The sequence below is a fragment of the Dermochelys coriacea genome, chromosome 13 (genome assembly GCF_009764565.3).
Source record: "Dermochelys coriacea isolate rDerCor1 chromosome 13, rDerCor1.pri.v4, whole genome shotgun sequence".
Classification (NCBI taxonomy): Eukaryota; Metazoa; Chordata; order Testudines; family Dermochelyidae; genus Dermochelys; species Dermochelys coriacea.
In genome coordinates this window covers 35,932,691-35,959,864 of record NC_050080.1, presented here as the reverse complement: position 1 = coordinate 35,959,864, position 27,174 = coordinate 35,932,691, and the positions used below count along the sequence as shown (strand labels likewise).

The 27,174-nt window shown below is 44.4% G+C and overlaps 1 pseudogene; it reads right to left on the bottom strand.

Annotated features, from left to right (window-relative positions):
* Nucleotides 1-186: 186 nt before the first annotated feature.
* Nucleotides 187-25,257, bottom strand: LOC119841608 (annotated as a pseudogene).
* Between the last annotated feature and the right edge of the window lie 1,917 nt (nt 25,258-27,174).

Here is a 27,174-nt window from a genome sequence, read left to right as displayed (position 1 = left end):
AACCTCAGCACAAAGAAGCAGGTGGCACTAATGATTGTAAATGAAATGTGTGACACAGTTTGGGCAGAAAGACAGGAGGATGAAAAGGAGGAAAGTAACAGGCTCATGGCTATAGAAGTTTAGGCCCAATTAGTGGTGCCGAAAAGGCACCAAAAGGGGGGAATGTGAAGGAAAAATCCAATAGGCCTAAACTAATAGGCCTAAAACTTTGGTCAAGCTAACTGTGTATATGAAGCCTAAGAAGAGAGTAAGGAAAATTTCATTGTGGGGCAATTGAAACAGCACAGCTTAAGAAATGTAACTATAACCGCTAGAAGTTAAAAAAAACATTAACCGTAAAGGAAACACCTGTCAATAATAGGAAAAGCTTGTTTTTGCTAAACTCCAAATAAGGCAAAGCTACTGTTGAAGCTTGCACTATATGCCAAATAAGGAAAATGGTATTGAAGGAAGTGGGTTTGGCAAATTGTGGTTTTCAGCAATATAAACTCCTGTATTTCTGCTCCGGCTGACTCTTCCTGTATGTGCATGCTTGAATAAAGGAGCCTTAGGTTTGTTCTGATCCAAACACAGAAAATTTAATTTTCCACCACAGTATAAATAGATATAACACAAATGGAGTCAAGAAGCCTGATCCCTAGCTTTTCTATATCAGTATAACTCCACTGAAAGCAATGGGCCAGATCTACAGCTGGTTTTACTTGGTATAGCTCTACTGAAAGCAATGTGCCAGGTTGACAGCTCACATAAATCCATGTAGCCCAACTGGAGTCAATGGATCTTTCCCAAGTTACACCAGCTGAGGATCTTGCCCTGACAAACAGACATATCACACATTACCAATACACTTGCAGATACTTCTATTTCACTGCTAATAGTCGTCATGTCTTATGACTGATATTTTCAAAAGTGGTTAAGGGATTTGATTTCAATGTGTGTTAAACACCTAAATGCTTTTGAAAATCCCATAGGCCCCACATATCTTTAAAAATCTGACCTTACGGTAGTTTTAAAAATCTCAGCCTCAGACACCAGGTTCACATTAATCTCTTCCTATTTGCAATTTCTGAGCGCTTTCCACATACTACTTTTCACTTCATTATTCTTCAGGCTGTAGATGATGGGGTTGAACATGGGAGTTAAGACACTACTGGATGGACACCACCTTTTCCAGAGTGAGAGAGTAGCTAGAGTCAGTTTTATGTAGTTTATAAGCCCAGTCCCATAGAACAAACCAACCATGATGAGATGGGAGGTGCATGTGGAGAAAGCTTTACATCTTCCCTCCTTGGAGGGTATCCTCAGGATGGTGGAGATGATGAACATGTAAGAGATCAGGCTTATCAGGAGGGAGAGCATCCCTAAAATCATAGTGAAGGCAAACAGTACCATTTCATTGATGAACATGTCAGTGCAAGAAAGTGGTAATAGGACCGTAAGCTCACAGCAGAAACGGCTAATTTCCTTTTGCCCACAGAAGCGTAAGTCAATTACAAGCAGAATGTTGACAAGGGAATTTAGCAAGCCAGCTATCCATGCACCACCTGCCATCCACATACCCACCGGTTCACTCATCTTTTTCAAGTAATGCAGTGGCTCACAAATGGCAGTGTATCTGTCATAATCCATCACAGCCAGGAGGTAGCACTCCATGGTAGCTAGAAAAAAGAAAAAGAACAGCTAAGCAATGAATCTATGGAGATAAATTGTCTTCTTCTCTTAACCCTTTACAGGTGAAAGGGTTTTTCCTCTGGCCAGGAGGGATTTTAAAGGTGTTTACCCTTCCCTTTATATTTATGACACCTTTAAAATCCCTCCAGGGCACAGGAAGAACCTTTTCACCTGTAAAGGGTTAACAAGCTAGGACAACCTCACTAGCACCTGACCAAAATGACCAATGAGGAGACAAGATACTTTCAAAGCTGGAGGAGGGGAGAAACAAAGGCTCTCTCTGTCTGTGTGATGCTTTTGCCGGGAACAGAAAAGGAATGGAGTCTTAGAACTTAGTAAGTAATCTAGCTAGATATGCATTTGTCATAAATATAAAGGGAAGGGAAAACACCTTTAAAATCCCTCCTCCCCTTTCACCTGTAAAGGGTTAAGAAGGTAGGATAACCTCGCTGGCACCTGACCAAAATGACCAATGAGCAGACAAGATACTTTCAAAAGCTGGGGGGAGGGAGAAAACAAAGCCTCTCTCTCTCTGTGATGCTTTTGCCAGGCACAGAACAGGAATGTAGTCTTAGAATTAGTAAGTAATCTAGCTAGAGTTGCATTAGCTTCTGATTTCTTTAAATGGCTGAGAAAATAAGTTGTGCTGAATAGAATGTATATTCCTGTTTTTGTGTCTTTTTGTAACTTAAGGTTTTTCCTAGAGGGATTCTCTGTGTTTTGAATCTGATTACCCTGTAAGGTATTTACCATCCTGATTTTACGAGGAGATTCTTTTTACTTTTTCTTCTATTAAAATTCTTCTTTTAAGAAATTGAATGCTTTTTCATTGTCCTTAAGATCCAAGGGTTTGGGTCTGTGTTCACCTATGCAAATTGATGAGGACTTTTATCAAACCTTCCCCAGGAAAAGAGGTGTAAGATTTGGGAGGATTTTTGGGGGAAAGACGTGTACAAACGGACTCGCTCCCAGTAAGCGGTGTTAGACATTTGGTGGTGGCAGCAAAAGTCCAAGGGCAAAAGGTAAAATAGTTTGTACCTTGGGGAAGTTTTAACCTAAGCTGTTAAAAGTAAGCTTAGGAGGTTTTCATGCAGGTCCCCACATCTGTACCCTAGAATTCAGAGTGGGGAAGGAACCATGACAGCATTAGATTCTGTTTTGTTTAAATGGCTGAGAAAATAAGCTGTGCTGAATGGAATGTAGATTCCTGTTTTTGTGTCTTTTTGTAACTTAAGGTTTTGCCTAGAGGGATTCTCTATGTTTTGAATCTAATTACCCTGTAAGGTATTTACCATCCTGATTTTACGAGGTGATTCTTTTTACTTTTTCTTCTATTAAAATTCTTCTTTTAAGAAATTGAATGCTTTTTCATTGTTCTTAAGATCCAAGGGTTTGGGTCTGTGTTCACTTATGCAAATTGGTGAGGATTTTTATCAAGCCTTCCCCAGGAAAGGGGGTGTAGGGTTTGGGAGAATTTGGGGGGAACGACATTTCCAAGCGGACTCCTTCCCTGTTATATATTTGTTAGACGCTTGGTGGTGGCAGAAATAAAGTCCAAGGGCAAAAGGTAAAATAGTTGTACCTTGGGGAAGTTTTAACCTAAGCTGGTAAAAATAAGCTTAGGGGAGTTTTCATGCAGGTCCCCACATCTGTACCCTAGAGTTCAGAGTGGGGAAGGAACCTTGACACCTCTGAAAACATGGGAATATACTGCTCTGTGCCAACAAGAGAACCTAAAGCTGCAGGAATAATCAAAGGCTTTGCCATTATTTCTAACAATTCTGTGATGCTCTCCCAACCTTCCAAACACCCTTCCAAGGGAAAGTGAGATGTTCAAGATATAATTAACCTCTGTGGGTGACTAACACAAAAAAGCATGACCATCATGAGAGGCTTACAAACCCAAAGCTGCATGGGCTTTAATTAGATTTTAATTTACCATCTAATGTCATTTTGTGTAGCCCCCCCTTGAATTCAACAGAATTTGACCAGACTGTAGGGCTGACGATTTGGAGAATGAAATAAAATACAACAACAATCTCCACCACAGTGTGACATCACAGCCTCTCTTTGACCATGCTTTATCCTCTGCTGCCACCTGGTGTCGATTATGGAGCACAGCAGTTCCTTTATCGTCCCTTAAGTGTCCTAATGCCCATTATCCAGTAAAATATTTCCCACTCCTCACCCTCTGCTGCTCCTAGTGCCCATTATACAGTATAGCTGCCCCTTCCCTAGACCCACCCTCTGCTGATCCTAGTGCCCATTATATATCAATTGACACTAGCTGGAGATTTCTCTTTAAGGATTAAAAAACCCCTCTTGTCTAGTTTTTTGTCTCTGTTTCCAAAGGAACCTATGGACTGCTGCTTTTTCAACGTGTGTCATCAGTAACACCTGGGCTCAGTGATTAAAGGATGAGTGTAAACTGCTGCCAATGGCTGAGTGAGTGTCAGGAAGCATGTTCTAGTGGCTTGGATGCTATATGGAAACTTGAGCCATTCTGTAGTCAATCAATGACTTACTGTGTGACCCTGAGTAAGTTATTTAAGCTCAGATTTCCCAAGGAGCTTACTTATGTCGCCTCATTAATTGTATAGGGATCCAAGATGATTCATTCAGGGTTTGTGGATTCCACTGGGTGAGCAGCTGCCTAAAGGTTAGGTGCTGTAATGTTGACCATTGCAACACCTAAGTCCTTTTGTTAATGTGACCCAAGTTGTGGAAAGTGTTATTTATTGTGTTCAACATCTCTGAAAATTGGGCCAATGGTTTGCTCTGTATTAGGGCTCCTTGAAAATTTTTGGTTGAGAAGTTTTTTCTGTTGGCAAATGGTGTTTGGTCAACACTAAAATGCTTAACAGGGAAATTTCATTTTTCATTAAACTTTTCAATTTTTTTGAAAAAATAAAAATCTGAATGGAAAATTCTGGGAACACAACTCTGAATTTTCCACACTTTCTGATGGTTTCCTGACTTTTACCAGTCAAATTGTTGAATGTGTGACTTCCTGAGAGAAAATTACCCTTTTAAAAAGGAATAGTTTCAAAACTGAACTGGGCATCACACTGTTATGAGTTGGGAAACAGTGACAAAGATTGGGAAAATGGGGGAAAAAAGCACTTTTGCACTTTTTAAAACTTTCCCACAGGAAAACTGAAATTATCAGGTGGAAACATTTCAAAATGGGATGTTTCATGGGAAAAAAATCCTGGTTTTCAGAAAATGTCTATGTGACGCTGACGGACCATGGCGGGCGAGAGTCAGGCCAATTCACTTGTGTGTGAATATCAAAGGAGATAAATGTATTAATATTAATTCAGGCCAATTCACTTGTGTGTTAATAGAGATCAAAGGAGATATTAACTGTATTTTTTTGCATCTCTATATCCTGTTGTTTTCTATTGCATTACATTTACATTATGCATGTCCTGTAATAAAATAACCCTAGATCAAAGGTGAGAGTGTATTCAGGTGTTGGAATTTCATGAATACTAATGGAATATTACTTGTATTGTTTTCACTTATCTGTTCCTATTATAATTACATTATGTATATCCCTATAATAAATACCTCACTGAATGCAAATGAAGAAACATGCTAAATGTAAAGCAATTGGCCATTGTTTGGATACAGACAATTGTCAGAGTGTTGTTTGTTAAAAGAAGCTATAAGTACTGATTCAAAGAGAGATCCTTTATCTCTGGACTGTTTGGATTCTAACAGGGCAAAATAACTTAATAAGAAGAGGGAGATCCCCAGAGTTTCTCTGGGAATCCCTGAAGAGATTTTTGGGAAACTGGCAGACTACTATATCTCTGCTATCATTTGGGTCTTACAAATGTTGACTCACCTGTTTATGTATTTTACCTGTTTTAACCCCTCAATATCTCTCATTTCTTTTTCTTTGGCTAATAAACCTGTAGTTAGTTTACTAGAGAATTGATTGCCAGAGTTGTTTTTGGTGTGGGATCTGGAGTACCAGTTCACCTGGGGTAAGTAACTAGTCCTTTCGGATTGGGAGTAACCTGATGTGGTGTGATTTTTGCTCTGTGTGACCATTATCACTGATTCCAGTTTGTCTGGGTGATGAGATAGGCTGGAGAGCCCAAGGGGGCTGTCTATGACTCCATGGTAAGGCCAATATAGTGATCCAGGAGTTCATGTTTGTTACTGGCTTGGTGAAATTTAATTATAGAATATGCCACCAGTTTGGGGTATCTGCCCTATTTTCTGACAGCCTGCCCTGGGATGGGCAGTCACAGTGGTGAGCCACTCCAGACAGCAGGACTGTCTACTATAACATCTGTCAGCAGGAAGAAGAACAGGAGTACTTGTGGCACCTTAGAAACTAACATATTTATTTGAGCATAAGCTTTCGTGGGCTACAGCCCGCTTCATCGGATGCATAGAATGGAACATATAGTAAGAAGATATAGATAGATATAGATATAGATATATGGAGAACATGAAAAGGTGGAGTAAGAGGCTAATTAATTAATGAGCTATTATCAGCAGGAGAAAAAAAAATTTTGTAGTGATAATCAAGATGGCCCATTTAGATAGTTGACAAGAGGGTGTGAGGATACTTAATACGGGGAAATAGATTTAATATGTGTAATGACCCAGCCACTCCCAGTCTCTGTTCAAACCCAAGTTAATGGTATCTCGTTTGCATATTAATTCAAGCTCAACAGTTTCTCGTTGGAGTCTGTTTTTGAAGTTTTTCTGTTGAAAATTACCACCTTTAAATCTGTTACTGAGTGGCCAGAGAGGTTGAAGTGTTCTCCTACCGGTTTTTGAATGTTATGATTCCTTTGACGAGTCCCATCCTTTCATCTGAGGCTCACTCGAATGCAGAACCCTCTGAACTTCACACCTGTTGCAGCCTTTAGCTGCCCCAACTCATTCTGGAACATGACTGATGAAGAGTGAGATGAATAAATGAAATAAAGCCAACAGCAGATGGTTCCCCAGCTGCACATGAGGAACAACTTAAAATGGTTTCATCCTTTGAAGATCTTACCCTGGGCTGAGGTTCACTACTTGAGTCCAATTCCCACACATATGGTCCAATAAAAGATATTACCTCACCCACCTGATCTCTCTTATATGAACTCCTATCCATTTTCACTGCCCTTCTCTTGACCTCACCTGTTACTGCCATGTCCTATTTTGAGAAGTAGCAATGAAAACTACACATGTTATTCAAGTTGAAGGTGAGCCATCAACTGATAATGGATCCATGGGTGCCTAAATCCCTTAGTCTCCTTTGAAATTTCCGGCCTATACAGTTAAATTAAAGTAGGAAAAGAGAAATCCATTTTCTGCACCAATAAATATACTAAGGTGACCAGCAATTCATAGGCTCCTAGAGGACCGAGTACGGTTGGGATTTTCACATGTGCCAAGAGAATTAGGTACTCCACTCTAATTGGATTTCATTACCTAACTCCCTTGGCTATTTGAAAATCCAGCCAAAGAGTGGGATTTCCAAAGCACTCAGGAGACAAATGGGTATTAGGCACCCAAATCCCATTGGATGTCTTTGGGCATTGGGCACCTAACTGCTGCTTGCCCCTTTGAGAATCTTCCCCTTAGCATTGCTTTAAGTCTCCTCCCCTTGAAATCAATGGGACACCCTTTAACCATGTAGAAATAGCACTGAACACCCTTTAACCATATAAAAATATATTCACCTGGGAAGTGGCAGATCCCTGTGCAAAACACTTCACCTCCTCAAGGGAAGGGGGGACATGAGCTGGGAATGTTCCCACATCTCAAGTGAGGCTCTAACCATTGGGCTAAACGTTCTACCCCTCCAGCCCCAGTCTGCTTCATGTGGCATTAGATAGATACCAAAGCTACTCTTGTAAGAAATGGTTTAGGCATCTAAGCTGCATGACACCAGGAGAGGGGTCCCATTCATGGATCACAAGCAGAGATAAGTACCTCCCTGCAACCTGTGCTTAGGTACCAAACTCTGTGAGAAGTGGGTGGGGCTAAGAACACACTCCTCCCCCTTGGAGTTCCCACTGGCTAGTTTAGGTAGGGAGCCACCTAGTGTTCTGGCTTTTGGGGATCCCATTCCATGCTGCCTCTCTATTATCATTTACTGCACAGCAAGCTTAGGCAACTAACTCAGGCTTTGCGAAGTCCAGAGATTTTCGAGGTGAAAAAAAGTTAGGTGTTGCTGTGCTGACTGTTCTTAATCACTTTGTGGATCTGGGCCTCAGTGTGGAGGATCAGAGTGAAAACTAAACACAGTACCCAAGCTGTTCCCTGTCATAGTGGAACCATGGATCCTCAAGATGGTGGAGATGATATGTATACAAGAGTGTATAGTGAAGGAGAATTAGATGAGCCCTATGACCATAGCAGAAGTGAAAAACACCACTTGACTGGTAAAAGTCTCAGTATGGGAGAGATCTAATATGGAAGGGAGCTCACAGATGAAATGGCTGATTTCATTGAGCCCACAGAATTGCATCTTTGACAGAGGAAGAGTGTTTATCAGCACATATAAGAGACTCATTGTCCATGCCCCACCCACTAGCTGACAGCAGACCTATTTATTCATGGTCACCATGTAATGCAATGGATCACAGATGGCAGCATATTGGTCATAAGCCATGGCGGCAAGAATTAAAACTTCAGTACAGGATGAAATAAAAATAAAGAATATCTGGGCAATGCAGCCATTTATGGAAATTGTTTTTTCCTCTTTCAGGAAATCTACCAGCATCTTAGGGACAGAGATAGAGGAATAACAGATGTCAAGGAATGATAAATTACTCAGGAAAAAGTACATGGGGGTGTGGAGTTGAAGATCAGCCTTTATCACTAGAATGATCAGCATGTTCCCCAACAGAGTGATTAGATAAATAACTAAAAACACCACTGTCAAGGTTCCTTCTCCACTCTGAACTCTAGGGTACAGATGTGGGGACCTGCATGAAAGACCCCCTAAGCTTATTCTTACCAACTGTAGTTAAAAACTTCCTCAAGGTACAAACTTTGCCTCGTCCTTGAACCCTATGCTGCCACCACCAAGCATCTTAAACAAAGAACAGGGAAAGAGCCCACTTGGAGACGTCTTCAAAATATCTTCCCAAGCCCTACACCACCATTTCTGGGGAAGGCTTGATAAAAATACTCACCAATTTGTACAGGTGAACACAGACCCAAACCCTTGGATCTTAAAAACAATGAAAAACAATCAGGTTCTTAAAAGAAGAATTTTAGTGAAAGAAAAAGTAAAAGAATCACCTCTGTAAAATCAGGATGGTAAATACCTTACAGGGTAATCAGATTCAAAACATAGAGAATCCCTCTAGGCAAAACCTTAAGATACAAAAAGACACAAAAACAGGAATATATTTTCCATTCAGCAAAGCTTATTTTACCAGCCATTAAACAACTTTCTAGCTAGATTACTTAGGGTATGTCTACACTATGAAATTAGGTTGAATTTATAGAAGTCGGTGTTGTGGAAAGTGGTTTTATACAGTCGAGTGTGTGTAGTCGGCGGACTCTGTCCACAGTACCGAGGCAAGAGTCAACTTCTGGAGCTTTGCACTGTGCGTAGCTATCCCACAGTTCCCGCAGTCGCCACCACCCATTTGAATTCTGGGTAGAAATCCCAGTGCCTGATGGGGCTAAAACATTGTCGCGGGTGGTTCTGGGTACATATCGTCAGGCCCCTGTTCCCTCCCTCCCTCCGTAAAAGCAAAGGCAGACAATCGTTTTGCACCTTTTTTCTTGAGTTACATGTACAGACGCCATACCACAGCAAGCATGGAGACCACTCAGCTAACCGTCACCGTATGTCTCCTGGGTGCTGGCGGACATGGTACTGCATTGCTACACAGCAGCAGTTTATTACCTTTTGGCAGCAGATTTGTTTTGTATTCATTTTCTCCTCCCTCTCTCTGTGAAATTGACAGCCTGCTTAACCCAGTTTTGAGTTCTATCCTTGAGGTTTTGAGTTCTATCCTTGAGGGGGCCATTCAGTTTCTCGCAAAGCCACCCCCTTTGTTGATTTTAATTCTCTGTAAGCCAACCCTGTAAGCCATGTCGTCAGTCGCCCCTCCCTCCGTCAGGGCAACTGCAGACAATCGTTCCACACCTTTTTTCTGTGCAGACACCATACCACAGCAAGCATGGAGCCCGCTCAGATCACTTTGGCAATTAGGAGCACATTAAACACCACACGCATTATCCAGCAGTATATGCAGCACCAGAACCTGGCAAAGCGAAACCGGGCAAGTAGGCGACATCAGCACGGTGACAAGAGTGATGAGTACATGGACACAGACTTCTCTCAAAGCACGGGCCCTGGCTATGTGGGCATCATGGTGCTAATGGGGCAGGTTCATGAGGTGGAATGCTGATTCTGGCCTTGGGAAACAAGCACAGACTGGTGGGACCGCATAGTGTTGCAGGTCTGGGACGATTCCCAGTGGCTGCAAACCTTTCGCATGCGTAAGGGCACTTTCATGGAAGTTTGTGACTTGCTTTCCCCTGCCCTGAGGTGTAAGAATACCAAGATGAGAGCAGCCCTCACAGTTGAGAAACGAGTGGCAATAGCTCTGTGGAAGCTTGCAATGCCAGACAGCTACTGGTCAGTCAGGAATCAATTTGGAGTGGGCAAATCTACTGTGGGGGCTGCTGTGATGCAAGTAGTCAACACAATCAAAGATCTGCTGATATCAAGGGTAGTGACCCTGGGAAATGTGCAGGTCATAGTAGATGGCTTTGCTGCAATGGGATTCCGTAACTGTGGTGGGGCCATATCCCTATCTTGGCACTGGAGCACCAAGCCAGCGAGTACATAAACCGCAAGGGGTACTTTTCAATAGTGCTGCAAGCACTGGTGGATCACAAGGGACGTTTCACCAACATCAGTGTGGGATGGCCGGGAAAGGTACATGACGCTTGCATCTTCAGGAACTCTGGTCTGTTTCAAAAGCTGCAGGAAGGGACTTTCTTCCCAGACCAGAAAATAACTGTTGGGGATGTTGAAATGCCTATAGTTATCCTTGGGGACCCAGCCTACCCCTTGATGCCATGGCTCATGAAGCCATACATAGGCAGCCTGGACAGTAGTCAGGAGCTGTTCAACTACAGGCTGAGCAAGTGCAGAATGGTGGTAGAATGTGCATTTGGACATTTAAAAGTGTGCTGGCGCAGTTTACTGACTTGGTTAGACCTCAGCGAAACCAATATTCCCACTGTTATTACTGCTTGCTGTGCGCTCCACAATATCTGTGAGAGTAAGGGGGAGACGTTTATGGTGGGGTGGGAGGTTGAGGCAAATCGCCTGGCTGCTGGTAACGCACAGCCAGACACCAGGGCGGTTAGAAGAGCACAGGAGGGTGTGGTGCGCATCAGAGAAGCTTTAAAAACCAGTTTCATGACTGGTCAGGCTACGGTGTGAAAGTTCTGTTTGTTTCTCCTTGATGAAATCCCCTGCCCCTTGGTTCACTCTACTTCCCTGTAAGCTAACCAACCTCCCCACCTCCCTTCGATCACCACTTGCAGAGGCAATAAAGTCATTGTTGCTTCACATTCATGCATTCTTTATTAATTCATCACACAAATAGGGGGATAATTACCAAGGTAGCCCAGGAGGGGTGGTGGAAGAGGGAAGGACAAGGCCACACAGCACTTTAAAAATTTAAAACTTATTGAATGCCAGCCTTCTGTTACTTGGGCAATCTTCTGGGGTGGAGTGGCTGGGTGGCCGGAGGCCCCCCCAACGCGTTCTTGGGCGTCTGGGTGAGGAGACTATGGAACTTGGGGAGGAGGGTGGTTGGTTACACAGTGGCTATAACGGCGGTCTGTGCTCCTTCTGCCTTTCCTGCAGCTCAGCCGTACTCTGGAGCATATGAGTTTAATCCTCCAGCAGCCTCAGCATTGAATCCTGCCTCCTCTCATCATGCTGCTGCCACCTTTCAGCTTCAGCCTTCTCTTCAGCCCACCACTTACTCTCTTCAGCCCGCCACCTCTCCTCCCGGTCATTTTGTGCTTTCCTGCACTCTGACATTGTCTGCCTCCATGCATTTGTCTGTGCTCTGTCAGTGTGGGAGAACAGCATGAGCTCAGAGAACATTTCATCGCAAGTGCATTTTTTTCACCTTCTAATCTTCACTAGCCTCTGGGAAGGAGAAGATCCTGTGATCCTTGAAACACATAGAATCATAGAATATCAGGGTTGGAAGGGACCCCAGAAGGTCATCTAGTCCAACCCCCTGCTCAAAGCAGGACCAAGTCCCAGTTAAATCATCCTAGCCAGGGCTTTGTCAAGCCTGACCTTAAAAACCTCTAAGGAAGGAGATTCTACCACCTCCCTAGGTAACGCATTCCAGTGTTTCACCACCCTCTTAGTGAAAAAGTTTTTCCTAATATCCAATCTAAACCTCCCCCATTGCAACTTGAGACCATTACTCCTCGTTCTGTCATCTGCTACCATTGAGAACAGTCTAGAGCCATCCTCTTTGAAACCCCCTTTCAGGTAGTTGAAAGCAGCTATCAAATCCCCCCTCATTCTTCTCTTCTGCAGACTAAACAATCCCAGCTCCCTCAGCCTCTCCTCATAAGTCATGTGCTCTAGACCCCTAATCATTTTTGTTGCCCTTCGCTGTACTCTTTCCAATTTATCCACATCCTTCTTGTAGTGTGGGGCCCAAAACTGGACACAGTACTCCAGATGAGGCCTCACCAGTGTCGAATAGAGGGGAACGATCACGTCCCTCGATCTGCTCGCTATGCCCCTACTTATACATCCCAAAATGCCATTGGCCTTCTTGGCAACAAGGGCACACTGCTGACTCATATCCAGCTTCTCGTCCACTGTCACCCCTAGGTCCTTTTCCGCAGAACTGCTGCCGAGCCATTCGGTCCCTAGTCTGTAGCGGTGCATTGGATTCTTCCATCCTAAGTGCAGGACCCTGCACTTATCCTTATTGAACCTCATTAGATTTCTTTTGGCCCAATCTTCCAATTTGTCTAGGTCCTTCTGTATCCTATCCCTCCCCTCCAGCGTATCTACCACTCCTCCCAGTTTAGTATCATCCGCAAATTTGCTGAGAGTGCAATCCACACCATCCTCCAGATCATTTATGAAGATATTGAACAAAACGGGCCCCAGGACCGACCCCTGGGGCACTCCACTTGACACCGGCTGCCAACTAGACATGGAGCCATTGATCACTACCCGTTGAGCCCGACAATCTAGCCAGCTTTCTACCCACCTTATAGTGCATTCATCCAGCCCATACTTCCTTAACTTGCTGACAAGAATGCTGTGGGAGACCGTGTCAAAAGCTTTGCTAAAGTCAAGAAACAATACATCCACTGCTTTCCCTTCATCCACAGAACCAGTAATCTCATCATAAAAGGCGATTAGATTAGTCAGGCATGACCTTCCCTTGGTGAATCCATGCTGACTGTTCCTGATCACTTTCCTCTCCTCTAAGTGCTTCAGGATTGATTCTTTGAGGACCTGCTCCATGATTTTTCCAGGGACTGAGGTGAGGCTGACCGGCCTGTAGTTCCCAGGATCCTCCTTCTTCCCTTTTTTAAAGATGGGCACTACATTAGCCTTTTTCCAGTCATCCGGGACTTCCCCCGTTCGCCACGAGTTTTCAAAGATAATGGCCAAGGGCTCTGCAATCACAGCCGCCAATTCCCTCAGCACTCTCGGATGCAATTCGTCCGGCCCCATGGACTTGTGCACGTCCAGCTTTTCTAAATAGTCCCTAACCACCTCTATCTCTACAGAGGGCTGGCCATCTCTTCCCCATTTTGTGATGCCCAGCACAGCAGTCTGGGAGCTGACCTTGTTAGTGAAAACAGAGGCAAAAAAAGCATTGAGTACATTAGCTTTTTCCACATCCTCTGTCACTAGCTTGTGACATGCTTGTGACTAGCATGTGACCACATGCAGCTGGTGGAGAGAAAAAAAGGGACAGTGGTATTTGAAAAGACACATTTTATAGAACAATGGGTACACTCTTTCACGGTAAACCTTGCTGTTAACATTTTGCCTCCCCCCCACCCCCGCATGGCTAACAGCGGGGAACATTTCTGTTCAGCCATAGGCAAATAGCCCAGCAGGAACAGGGACCTCTGAATGTTCCCTTAAGAAAAGCACCCTATTTCAACAAGGTGACCATGAATGATATCACTCTCCTGAGGATAACACAGAGAGATAAAGAATGGATGTTGTTTGAACACCAGCAAACATACACCGCAATGCTTTGTTCTACAATGATTCCCGAGTACGTACTACTGGCCTGGAGTGGTAAAGTGTCCTACCATGGTGGATGGAATAAGGCTGCCCTCCCTAGAAACCTTTTGCAAAGGCTTTGGGAGTATATCCAGGAGAGCCAGAAATGTCAGGGCAAATTAATCATTAAACATGCTGGCTTTTAAACCTTTTATAGTATTTTAAAAGGTACACTCACCAGAGGTCCCTTCTCCATCTGGTGGGTCTGAGAGGCAGCCTTGGGTGGGTTTGGGGGGTACTGGCTCCAGGTCCAGGGTGAGAAACAGTTCCTGGCTGTCAGGAAAACAGGTTTCTCCGCTTGTTTGCTGTGAGCTATCTACAGCCTCCTCCTCATCGTCTTCCTCGTCCCCAAAACCTGCTTCCGTGTTGCCTCCATCTCCATTGAAGGAGTCAAACAACATGGCTGGGGTAGTGGTGGCTGAACCCCCAAAATGGCATGCAGCTCATCGTAGAAGCAGCATGTTTGGGGCTCTGACCTGGAGCAGCCGTTTGCCTCTCTGGTTTTCTGGTGGGCTTGCCTCAGCTCCTTAAGTTTCACGCGGCACTGCTTCAGGTCCCCGTTATGGCCTCTGTCCTTCATGCCCTGGGAGATTTTCACAAATGTTTTGGCATTTTGAAAACTGGAATGTAGTTCTGATAGCACAGATTCCTCTCCCCATATAGCGATCAGATCCCGTACCTCCCATTCGGTCCATGCTGGAGCTCTTTTATGATTCTGGGATTCCATCACAGTCACCTCTGCTGATGAGCTCTGCATGGTCACCTCTGCTGATGAGCTCTGCATGCTCACCTGCAGCTTGCCACACTGGCCAAACAGGAAATTGAAATTCAAAAGTTTGCGGGCCTTTTCCGGTCTACCTGGTCAGTGCATCTGAGTTGAGAGTGCTGTCCAGAGCGGTCACAATGGAGCACTCTGGGATAGCTCACGGAGGCCAATACCATCTAATTGCATCCACAGTACCCCAAATTTGACCCAGCAAAACCGATTTCAGCGCTAATCCCCTTGTCAGGGGTGGAGTAAGGAAATCAATTTTAAGAGCCCTTTATGTCAAAAAAAAGGTCTTCATCATGTGGACAGGTGCAGGGTTACATCTATTTAATGCTGCTAAATTTGACCTCAACGCCTAGTGTAGACCAGGGCTTACTAACTTTTTACAGGATTTCTGAGCTGCATTCCTGATTTGTTCCCAGCAAAAGCATCACACAAACAGACAGACCCTTTGTTCCCCCCACCCCCTCCAGCTTTGAAAGTATCTTGTCTCCTTATTGGTCATTTTGGTCAGGTGCCAGGGAGGTTATTTTAGCTTCTTAACCATTTACAGGTGAAAGGGTTTTTCCTCTGGCCAGGAGGGATTTAAAGGTGGTTACCCTTCCCTTTATATTTATGACAACCACAAAGATGAAAATCTGGATTTTTGGATTACTGGAAAGTCTGAAGAGAATAAAATGGATCACAGTGGTTTGATTCTCCACTGACTTCTTTTTTACAGCAAAATTGGGCCCTGCAAGTAGAGAAAAATGCATAAAACCAACAAAAAGTAATTGTATCTTCACCATGACATTATTATTATCTAAGTACTAAGTATTATCTAAGATTTAGTTGGTGCTGGTCCTGCTTTGAGCAGGGGATTGGACTAGATGACCTCCTGAGGTCTCTTCCAACCCTAATATTCTATGATTCTATACATACTTAGATAAATAATCTGGGTGATACAAGTAATGTAAAATATGTGCTACTGCATCAAATTGTACCTTATAAATGTGGTTTAAAGTGTTGGCATTCTGCTTTATCTGCTGAAGCTCACAGGTTTTGGTAAAGTAGTGGTCCTTAAACTCTTTGCATTTTCAGAACCACTTCTTGAGATTCACATCTTCTGGATACTTTCCCTGTTACGATGCTGAATTCTGCTCCCAACATTTTCCTTTAACATCTGAAGATTTCAGTTCCAGGAAGGAAAAGTTATTTTGCAAGGTAAATAATGCAACCATATAATAAACACATGGCTCTGAAAAATAACTGATACTCAAAGAAATGGTGATAGGTGATTTAATGAAAAACCTAGACAAAGAGAGAGTCCTTTTTGCCAGTTGTGTCCTGAGTTTTATTGATGTTCTTGGACAAATCAGAATCTCCATGTGCATTCTGGATAGGAAAAGGTGTGAAGGTGCTGGAGCGGCCAGACCCAGCCCTTCCCCCCCCCATCTCAGGACCCCAGGGATTGTCTTTTCCATGCTAGTCCAATCAAAAATTCACCCTCCCACCAACACTGAGAAGGGGGAAGGGACACAAAAGAATAAAATACAGACATAGGGATGGATTTGAAAGTGGAATACCATTGACTTTGAAATATAATGGGGGGGGGTAAACCCAGCTCTGCCACTGACATGTCTGACCTTGCAAAGTCACTTCCCCTTCCTGTGTCTGTTTCCCCATCTGTGTGACATGGCAGCAATGATGCTTTGGAAGCAATGGGTGTATAAAAGCGAGGTATTATTATTACTTGGCTCCTGTTTGGGATTAAATGACCACAACACCAAATATCCAATATTCAGGGTTGGCAACTATCAGCCTGAACATAGGGTTCCACCCACCTGTGAATCCTCCAGGCCAGATTGTGATACCTTACTCCCTTTCAGTCTCATTGACTTGGGGAGTAAGGGGCTGCTCAGCGTAAGTAAACAGCTGCAAGTGGGATGCTATTGAGATAGTCTGCTGAGAGTTGCAATTCCAGGTCCCCAGACTAATCTCAGGATCATTAATGGGGAGAAGAAATGGAGCTTCAGAGAAGTGGGAACTGAAGCAGCAAAATAGAACTTCCAAGCACAAGATAAATTTAGTGCAGCACAGGGGTAAATACAGGCATAGGAGGGGTCAGCTCCAAAAAAGAAAAAAAGGAATTCACAGAAAGACAATTAAACGCTGTGTCATTGAATGAAAGGTTCAGGGAACTAATCACTGGGCCAGCAAAAGCCTGCAAATGACTCCATAGGTTGGTGGTTAGGGCACGCACCTGGAATGTTGGTGACATGGATGTGGTCTCCTTCCTCTGACAAGTCTTTAATCAGTTATCCAAAGTGGAGCAGGTCCAACAGGAGAGACTGCGGAAGCCATACATCAGACTATCCCATAGTTCTGTGCATAGGGCACTTTTCTGAGATGGGGAGATCATTGTTCAAACCCTTTCTCTGTATCAGGAGGAGGAGGGAATTACACAGGTATCATGTGAGTGCACTAACCACTGGGCTAATAGTTATAAGGTGGACTCCTCCTTCTCCAGACAGATTTTGAGTAGGGCCTAATCCAGTGTTTAGTGTTTGCTTACTGGATAGGATTAGATAGGCAGAGGAAGGTCTATCTTCCCCTGGGTTGTGGATCACTCCAGGGCTGAGATGTCTGGATGTCTAACCATATCAGTGCACCTGATCAGAGGCAGAAATGTAGGTGCCTTGGGAACTTTCACAGCAAAAATTGTAGGTGTCAAATGAGTTTAGGCACCACCTGAGTTAGTCAGCAGATGAGCAAAGGTTTTGAATTTAGGCATCTAACATGGAAGTCAGGCCCGGAAAGTCCAGTTGTGAATCTGGTCCTGTGTGGATGGTTGAGGGACATAAAAAAACTGAATGAGGGGAGGAAAAGGCAACATATTGAAATAATTGATAGAATTATAAAAAAAACACCTGGCCTGAAGGACTAAAACATTCCTTTGTTACGTACCAATTTAAAGACATTGACTTCTTCATTCTAAATGTTAACATACAGAAGTGACTAGATCCCCCGAGGTGATGGGTATCAGAAATTGCCAGTACTTCATCATATCTCAGGCTCATATCTGCTGCTGGTATTTCTACGAGCAAGCTAAGAAATTCAGCAGAAATAAAATGTAATCAAACTTATACAATAGTTCCAAGGAAATCACAGGAAGTGTATGACATCTGAGGCTTCTCCATCATTCCTAGTGGTACAGATTAAAGAGTGAGAGACTATCTCAACAGCTGCACATAGCAAAGCAGAGCATTCTTCACCTTGAATAGGGAAATCCAGCTAGGTCGGAGACGAGCTCAAGTCAGAATTGATTTCATTTACACAGATATGTGTCTATTTATACTCAGTGAAGAACAAAGAGCAAGGCATTAACCCATAGGTTTCCAATTAATTCTGAATTTTTGCCTGCCACCCCTGAGATATCCTCCCGGATGTCTGTCTGAACAGCCAATTGCTTTACCACAAAAGCCACACAGATGCATGTTTATTTTTTATTTAAAATACTAATTATATATATTGGCTATTTCTTTCATTCAGCAGGTGGTCATGTTGCTGGATTGGGTCTCAGGGACATCAGGTCAGATTGCTGGGTGGGGCTCTGAGTCAGAAGATCAGATGGCTGGGCATGGGGAGAGGGGTCATATGTCTGAGTATTTTAAAGACATCAGGTGAGAATTTTGACATGCCAGCAGTAAATATCTAGTGTACCATTCAAATTATGGGTTGCTCAGAGTTAGTTATCATGGTAACTCTGACCTGAGTTAAACTGTTGAGCAACTGAACAAAATTCAATGGAATTTCTCCTTGTTTGCTTTAGTTTAAATGAGAACACAATTCACCATGAGGATAAGAAACGTTCTATTTTCCATTCTCAATCACCAAACCACTCAGTCCCTCAAATGGTTTAAATCAGTGGTTTTCAAACTTTAGCAATCCGAGGATCCCCATTTTGATTTAAAGTCCTTTGGGGACCCCCAAGTCCCCCACATTGCTCAGCCTCAGGCCCTGCTCCCAGTCCAACCCTTCCCCCAAGGCCCCATCCCTCCTCTTCCTGCCCCCCCTCACTCCATCCCTGCTCCCTCAGTCACTTGCTCTCCCCCACCCTCACTCACTTTCACCAGGCTGGAGAAGGGGGGCAGGGTGCAGGAGGGGGTGTGAGCAGGGGGTGTGAGCTCTGGGAGGGAGTTTGGGTGCAAAATGTGAGCTCTGATAAGGGGCATGGGGTTGGGGTGCAGGAGGGGGCAAGGGGTTTAACACAGTTGCAAATAAGGCTCTGTTACCTTTAAATCAACCATTATTTAAATATAATTTAGCAGTCAACCAATTATTTGGGGGGGGAGGGATAGCTCAGTGGTTTGAGCTTTGGACTACTAAACCCAGGGTTGTGAGATCAATCCCTGAGGGGACCATTTAGAGATATGGGGCAAAAATTGGGGATTGGTCCTGCTTTGAGCAGGGGGTTGGACTAGATGACCTCCTGAGGTCTCTTCAAACCCTGATATTCTATAATTCTACCCTGGAGTACTCTCACTGACTCCCAGGGGTCTGTGGCCCCAGTTTGAGAAACACTGGTTTAAATGAATGTTTCCCTACCCCCAAACATACAGTACAATTCTGCTTGTTGAGTATTTTGTGTAATGTCAGGACAACCTTCTGAATTCTCTGAAGGTTTTAACAATGTACCTGGCATGAGCTAAAGGTGCTTTTTCTGCAGCTTTTAGACAAAGTTTGCCACACTTTGGTCCCATTGAAGTCAAAAGCAAAGAAGCCACTTAGTTCAGATGGGCTGGGATTGCTTAATTTATGTCTTCAAAATGCCTGCAAGAAAAGTTTATTGATCCAAAGGGACATTTCCCATGACTCTTCAAAATAATAATTTTCTTCCCTTATTAGTTCTTGAAAAGTTACTGTTGATAATTATAGCCTGAACCTAAACATCTAAACTGCAATGTATAGCCTGCAACCCAAACCCGAGTAAGCTGACCTGGGTCTGCCACAGCCATGCCAGAGATCTTTTTTCTCAGTGTAGACATAACCTCTATTTTGTATTTGGAAAGAAGCATGTTCACATTTCCTGCCAATGATGAAACACTTTCAGGTTCAATTTCTCCCCCAGCCTGTTGCGAAGAAGGGATTTAGACATGGGTTCCCGACCGATCAGGTGAGTGCCTTAGCTAGTGAACAGAGTAATATTCTCATGTCGGCCTCTCTCCTTTTTAACTTGTTCCACTTTAATTAAATAACTGAATAATTAATTGGGCCAGAAAAAGTATGCAAATGACTCTGTGATCCAGTGGTTAGGGCACTCACCTTAGAGGGGGAGATACCTATGCAAATCCCTTCTTTTCATCAGGCAACAAGGGGACTTGACATAGAGTTTCCCACCTCACATCTCAGTGTTCTAACCACCGGCTTAAAAATTATAAGGGAGGCGACAATTTTATGTGGTGCTAAGCTGGCCCTAATTCATTCTTCCAAGGAATTACACTCCTAAAATGTCTGACACCAGGAAAGGGAGGCCCTGGCTGTGCATTGGAGTCACAGATAAGTACCTCCCTGAAGCACAGACTTCGGCAACAAACTCTGAGAGGGGGTGGGGCTTAAGACACAGGTGACCAGTGGCTAGTTTACATGGCTCCTTGGCTAGCTTGTTGGCTTATGTGGATCGTGTTCTCAGGCTCCTATCTCTTTCCATGAATTGCATAGGCAGCCTAGGTGCTTAAATCAGGTTTTCTGGATTCCATTCTTGTTCCAGTTATTTTCTAGGTGCCTAAAAGTTAGGTGCTGCAATACCTAATTCTCTTTGTGGCTCTGAGTCTATGAATCTATGAACCATTTTGAGCAGTTACTAGCAACCCCTCTCAGACACTGAACACTGAATGTTCCCAGTGGAATGTTGGCCAAGAATTATTTTCAAAAAATATTCACAACTATTTTTCCATTGTGAAAAATATTTTCTTTTAAAACTTAGTGACAATTGAAAAAAAACCTGGACATTTTAATTGAAATATGGATTAAATATTAACTCAACATTTGCTGTCCTTTCATATATCCCCTTCACCACAATCCCTCTGAAACAAGATAGATTTGGCTTGTTTAAAAATAGCCAGAGCCTCGCGAACCAGCTGAGCAGCGGGGACAGCAGAGCAGCTCACAGCAGGAGTTTGCCTGGGAGTTCGCCTGGAGTGAGCCCAGTGAGGCTTACATCTTGCCAACGTCTCTGAGGAAGCTCATAGTAGGTAGGTGATATGGAAGGGGGGGGTTCAGCTGTTGTGACCTGCACTGGATGTGCCATGTTTGTCTTTCTTCCACAGGACAGAAGCGACTTTGTCTGTACAAAGTGCAAGCTGGTCTCCATATTGGAAGAGAAGATTGAAGGTCTGGAGCAACAGGTAACGACCCTGCGTTGTATACGAGAGACTGAGGATTTTCTGGACCAAACTCAGGATAGCCTTCTAGGGGCACAAAGCTCTAAAGATATAGAGCAGGTTGCACAGAGGAGCCAAGAGGCCAGTGAAGAAGCTTGGCAACATGTGACCTCCAGAAGAGGTAAGCGGAATGTCCGGGTTCCAGTAACACAGACACAGGTAACTAACCGCTTTCATGTTCTCTCCACAGGTACCAATGCGGAGAGTGGACCAGATGATATGTCTGGGGGGAGAAAGCAGAAGGAGACTCCGCTGGTTGGGAGGCATGAGATGCGATGTCCTGAGGTTGGGGGTTCCACGACCACCACTCCCAAGAGGAGAAGGCAGGTGGTGGTGGTCGGGGACTCTCTCCTCCGGGGGACTGAGTCATCTATCTGCCGCCCTGACCGGGAAAACCGAGAAGTCTGCTGCTTGCCAGGGGCTAAGATTCGTGATGTGACGGAGAGACTGCCGAGACTCATCAAGCCCTCGGATCGCTACCCCTTCCTGCTTCTCCACGTGGGCACCAGTGATACTGCCAAGAATGACCTTGAGCGGATCACTGCGGACTACGTGGCTCTGGGAAGAAGGATAAAGGAGTTGGAGGCGCAAGTGGTGTTCTCGTCCATCCTCCCCGTGGAAGGAAAAGGCCTGGGTAGGGACCGTCGAATCGTGGAGGTCAACGAATGGCTACGCAGGTGGTGTCGGAGAGAAGGCTTTGGATTCTTTGACCATGGGATGGTGTTCCATGAAGGAGGAGTGCTGGGCAGAGACGGGCTCCATCTTACGAAGAGAGGGAAGAACATCTTTGCCAGCAGGCTGGCTAACCTAGTGAGGAGGGCTTTAAACTAGGTTCACCGGGGGAAGGAGACCAAAGCCCTGAGGTAAGTGGGAAAGCGGGATACCGGGAGGAAGCACAGGCAGGAATGTCTGTGAGGGGAGGGCTCCTGCCTCATACTGGGAATGAGGGGCGATCAACAGGTTATCTCAAGTGCTTATATACAAATGCACAAAGCCTTGGAAACAAGCAGGGAGAACTGGAGGTCCTGGTGATGTCAAGGAATTATGACGTGATTGGAATAACAGAGACTTGGTGGGATAACTCACATGACTGGAGTACAGTCATGGATGGTTATAAACTGTTCAGGAAGGACAGGCAGGGCAGAAAAGGTGGGGGAGTAGCACTGTATGTAAGGGAGCAGTATGACTGCTCAGAGCTCCGGTACGAAACTGTGGAAAAACCTGAGTGTCTCTGGATTAAGTTTAGAAGTGTGTGCAACAAGAGTGATGTCATGGTGGGAGTCTGCTATAGACCACCGGACCAGGGGGATGAGGTGGATGAGGCTTTCTTCCGGCAACTCACGGAAGCTACTAGATCGCATGCCCTGATTCTCATGGGTGACTTTAATTTTCCTGATATCTGCTGGGAGAGCAATACAGCGGTGCATAGACAATCCAGGAAGTTTTTGGAAAGCGTAGGGGACAATTTCCTGGTGCAAGTGCTAGGGGAGCCAACTAGGGGGAGCGCTTTTCTTGACCTGCTGCTCACAAACCGGGTAGAATTAGTGGGGGAAGCAAAAGTGGATGGGAATCTGGGAGGCAGTGACCATGAGTTGGTTGAGTTCAGGATCCTGACGCAGGGAAGAAAGGTAAGCAGCAGGATACGGACCCTGGACTTCAGGAAAGCAGACTTTGACTCCCTCAGGGAACAGATGGCCAGGATCCCCTGGGGGACTAACATGAAAGGGAAGGGAGTCCAGGAGAGCTGGCTGTATTTCAAGGAATCCCTGTTGAGGTTACAGGGACAAACCATCCCGATGAGTCGAAAGAATAGTAAATATGGCAGGCGACCAGCTTGGCTAAATGGTGAAATCCTAGCGGATCTTAAACATAAAAAAGAAGCTTACAAGAAGTGGAAGGTTGGACATATGACCAGGGAAGAGTATAAAAATATTGCTCGGGCATGTAGGAAAGATATCAGGAGGGCCAAATCGCACCTGGAGCTGCAGCTAGCAAGAGATGTCAAGAGTAACAAGAAGGGTTTCTTCAGGTATGTTGGCAACAAGAAGAAAGCCAAGGAAAGTGTGGGCCCCTTACTGAATGAGGGAGGCAAGCTAGTGACAGAGGATGTGGAAAAAGCTAATGTACTCAATGCTTTTTTTGCCTCTGTTTTCACTAACAAGGTCAGCTCCCAGACTGCTGTGCTGGGCATCACAAAATGGGGAAGAGATGGCCAGCCCTCTGTAGAGATAGAGGTGGTTAGGGACTATTTAGAAAAGCTGGACGTGCACAAGTCCATGGGGCCGGACGAATTGCATCCGAGAGTGCTGAAGGAATTGGCGGCTGTGATTGCAGAGCCCTTGGCCATTATCTTTGAAAACTCGTGGCGAACGGGGGAAGTCCCGGATGACTGGAAAAAGGCTAATGTAGTGCCCATCTTTAAAAAAGGGAAGAAGGAGGATCCTGGGAACTACAGGCCAGTCAGCCTGACCTCAGTCCCTGGAAAAATCATGGAGCAGGTCCTCAAAGAATCAATCCTGAAGCACTTAGAGGAGAGGAAAGTGATCAGGAACAGTCAGCATGGATTCACCAAGGGAAGGTCATGCCTGACTAATCTAATCGCCTTTTATGATGAGATTACTGGTTCTGTGGATGAAGGGAAAGCAGTGGATGTATTGTTTCTTGACTTTAGCAAAGCTTTTGACACGGTCTCCCACAGCATTCTTGTCAGCAAGTTAAGGAAGTATGGGCCGGATGAATGCACTATAAGGTGGGTAGAAAGCTGGCTAGATTGTCGGGCTCAACGAGTAGTGATCAATGGCTCCATGTCTAGTTGGCAGCCGGTGTCAAGTGGAGTGCCCCAGGGGTCGGTCCTGGGGCCCGTTTTGTTCAATATCTTCATAAATGATCTGGAGGATGGTGTGGATTGCACTCTCAGCAAATTTGCGGATGATACTAAACTGGGAGGAGTGGTAGATACGCTGGAGGGGAGGGATAGGATACAGAAGGACCTAGACAAATTGGAAGATTGGGCCAAAAGAAATCTAATGAGGTTCAATAAGGATAAGTGCAGGGTCCTGCACTTAGGATGGAAGAATCCAATGCACCGCTACAGACTAGGGACCGAATGGCTCGGCAGCAGTTCTGCGGAAAAGGACCTAGGGGTGACAGTGGACGAGAAGCTGGATATGAGTCAGCAGTGTGCCCTTGTTGCCAAGAAGGCCAATGGCATTTTGGGATGTATAAGTAGGGGCATAGCGAGCAGATCGAGGGACGTGATCGTTCCCCTCTATTCGACACTGGTGAGGCCTCATCTGGAGTACTGTGTCCAGTTTTGGGCCCCACACTACAAGAAGGATGTGGATAAATTGGAAAGAGTACAGCGAAGGGCAACAAAAATGATTAGGGGTCTAGAGCACATGACTTATGAGGAGAGGCTGAGGGAGCTGGGATTGTTTAGTCTGCAGAAGAGAAGAATGAGGGGGGATTTGATAGCTGCTTTCAACTACCTGAAAGGGGGTTTCAAAGAGGATGGCTCTAGACTGTTCTCAATGGTAGCAGATGACAGAACGAGGAGTAATGGTCTCAAGTTGCAATGGGGGAGGTTTAGATTGGATATTAGGAAAAACTTTTTCACTAAGAGGGTGGTGAAACACTGGAATGCGCTACCTAGGGAGGTGGTAGAATCTCCTTCCTTAGAGGTTTTTAAGGTCAGGCTTGACAAAGCCCTGGCTAGGATGATTTAACTGGGACTTGGTCCTGCTTTGAGCAGGGGGTTGGACTAGATGACCTTCTGGGGTCCCTTCCAACCCTGATATTCTATGATTTTATGATTCTATGATTCTATGATAGTTCCAAAAGTCTATTATGACTCCAAGTTGCAGTGGTTGAAGCAGAACATAATTATGTATGGACTGAATTCAATGTGCCAATAAATTGCATGAGCTCAGAACATTTTATCACTCAGCTCCTATGTCTCTGCTTCAAAACTAAAAGTGGTAATATTTACATTCATTGCATTTCCCCAATATTTTCTCAATAGCTGTTTTCACCTCTTTGGTTTTCAGGCTGTAGATGATGGGGTTTAACACAGGCATTAACAACTTGTACTGGATGGAGAACATTCTATCCATAACCCCCTTCTGAACTGGATCTCAGACAACTGAAGAATCTAGTGCTGTAGAATAAGGAAACCAGAGTAGGGAAGGAGCTGTAGGTGGAGAAGGTTTTGTGCCTACCAACTGAGGAGCATATCCTCAGGATAGCCAAGATCATGTCCATGTAGGTGACTAGGGTGAGGAAGAATGTAACTGCACTCTTGTTTGTTCATAATCTTAATGCATTAGCTGACATATGGCAGTGTATTGGTCGTAAGCTATCATGGAAAGAACATGAATTTCACCACAACCAGCCAGGATCTGGACAATGCAGCCCTTCACAGTTTTCACCTGGACTAGGAAATTCTCCAGCATTTTAGGGAGTGTGACAAATATCAAAGAAAAATAAATGGAAGAGGAAAATGTACATAAGGGCATGAAACTGAGGATCAGCCTCTGTCACCTGGATGATATTACATTCACCATGAGGGTTATCAGATAAATAAATGAAATAATCATGAAAAATAAAGTTTGAATCAGTGGATCTTTAGGAGCTCCTAAGTGAATAAAATAGGTGGCAGTGGTTTGGTTTTCTTTTGACATTTATTTAGCAAATCTATGACTTATAAGGAGAGAAGAGAGAACAAAATGAACATATTTAATAAATATGAATGGAAATGCTATGACACTTTGATCGGAGCAGATAAATGCAAAGTACTCTCTATTCCATAGCCATAAAGACAGCATTGTCTAAGGACTCATCTGATTAGAAAAAGTTAGTTTGGACTGGTTGTGGAGCTAACAAAATTACAAAAAGTGGAACAACTTAGACTTCACATTTTTATATACCATAGACTACTTCCAAAGAGAAAGATGTTGTCTATGGTGGTACATCTAAACACGACACAGATACTTTAAGTCTGGTGCATAGATGATTTCATTGAGGATGCTTCCCTGGCTCAGGGGTGGCTACACTACAGTCGGGCACGCTGCAATGATTGATCCACCAGGGGTCGATATAGTGGGTCTAGTGAAGACCCATTAAATCAACCTCTGATTGCTCGGACATAGACTCTGGTACTCCACCAGATCAAGAAGAGGAAGGGGATGCTCTCCCATCGACACAGCATAGTGTGGACACCACGGTAAGTAGATCTAAGCTACATCAATTTGAGTTACACTATTCACTTAACTCAAATTGCGTAGCTTAGATCAACTTTCCCCTTTAGTGTAGACAAGGCCTCAGAGAAGTTCCGCCATATGCTAGAAGACTCCTCATTCTCAAAAGTCAGAACACCAGAGTGAATCAGAGAAGAATCAGGTCCATTGACTGCAAAAGAGGTACTCCTGATTTACCCATGGCTAAGCAGAGAATCCAATTTGCTGGCTTTAGAAAAAAAATATTCCTGGTTTACACCAGTGTAAGCGATAGGCGAATCAGACCTTTTAATTCCCATAGAGTTACTCCTGATTTAGCCTGATATAAGTGAATAGAGTACCAGAACTGGACTTAAAAAAATTACCATTTGATCCAAGTGTTTCATGTTATTTCATGAATGGCATGGTGATGGGCAGCCCTGGATTGATGTATCCTGTAGATTGAGCTATTTTATTAACTCCATAATGCAACAATGTGATATCACTAGGAATCCTGATTCCCTCCCCCCCTCTTCCAGCCAAGCTCCTCTCCCAAAGCAGGGAATAGGATCCAGGAGTCCTGAGCCCCATCCTGCTCTGAACTAACCCACTAGACTCCCTGCCCCTCCTAGGGCTTGGAATATGGCCCAAGAGTCCGGACTTCCAGTCTCCTGGGCAACAATTTCCTTACAAAGAGGAGAAAAGAACCACCCTTGGTGAGGATCTGTCATAAATATAAAGGGAAGGGTAAACACCTTTAAAATCCCTCTGCCACAGGAAAAACCCTTTCACCTGTAAAGGGTTAAG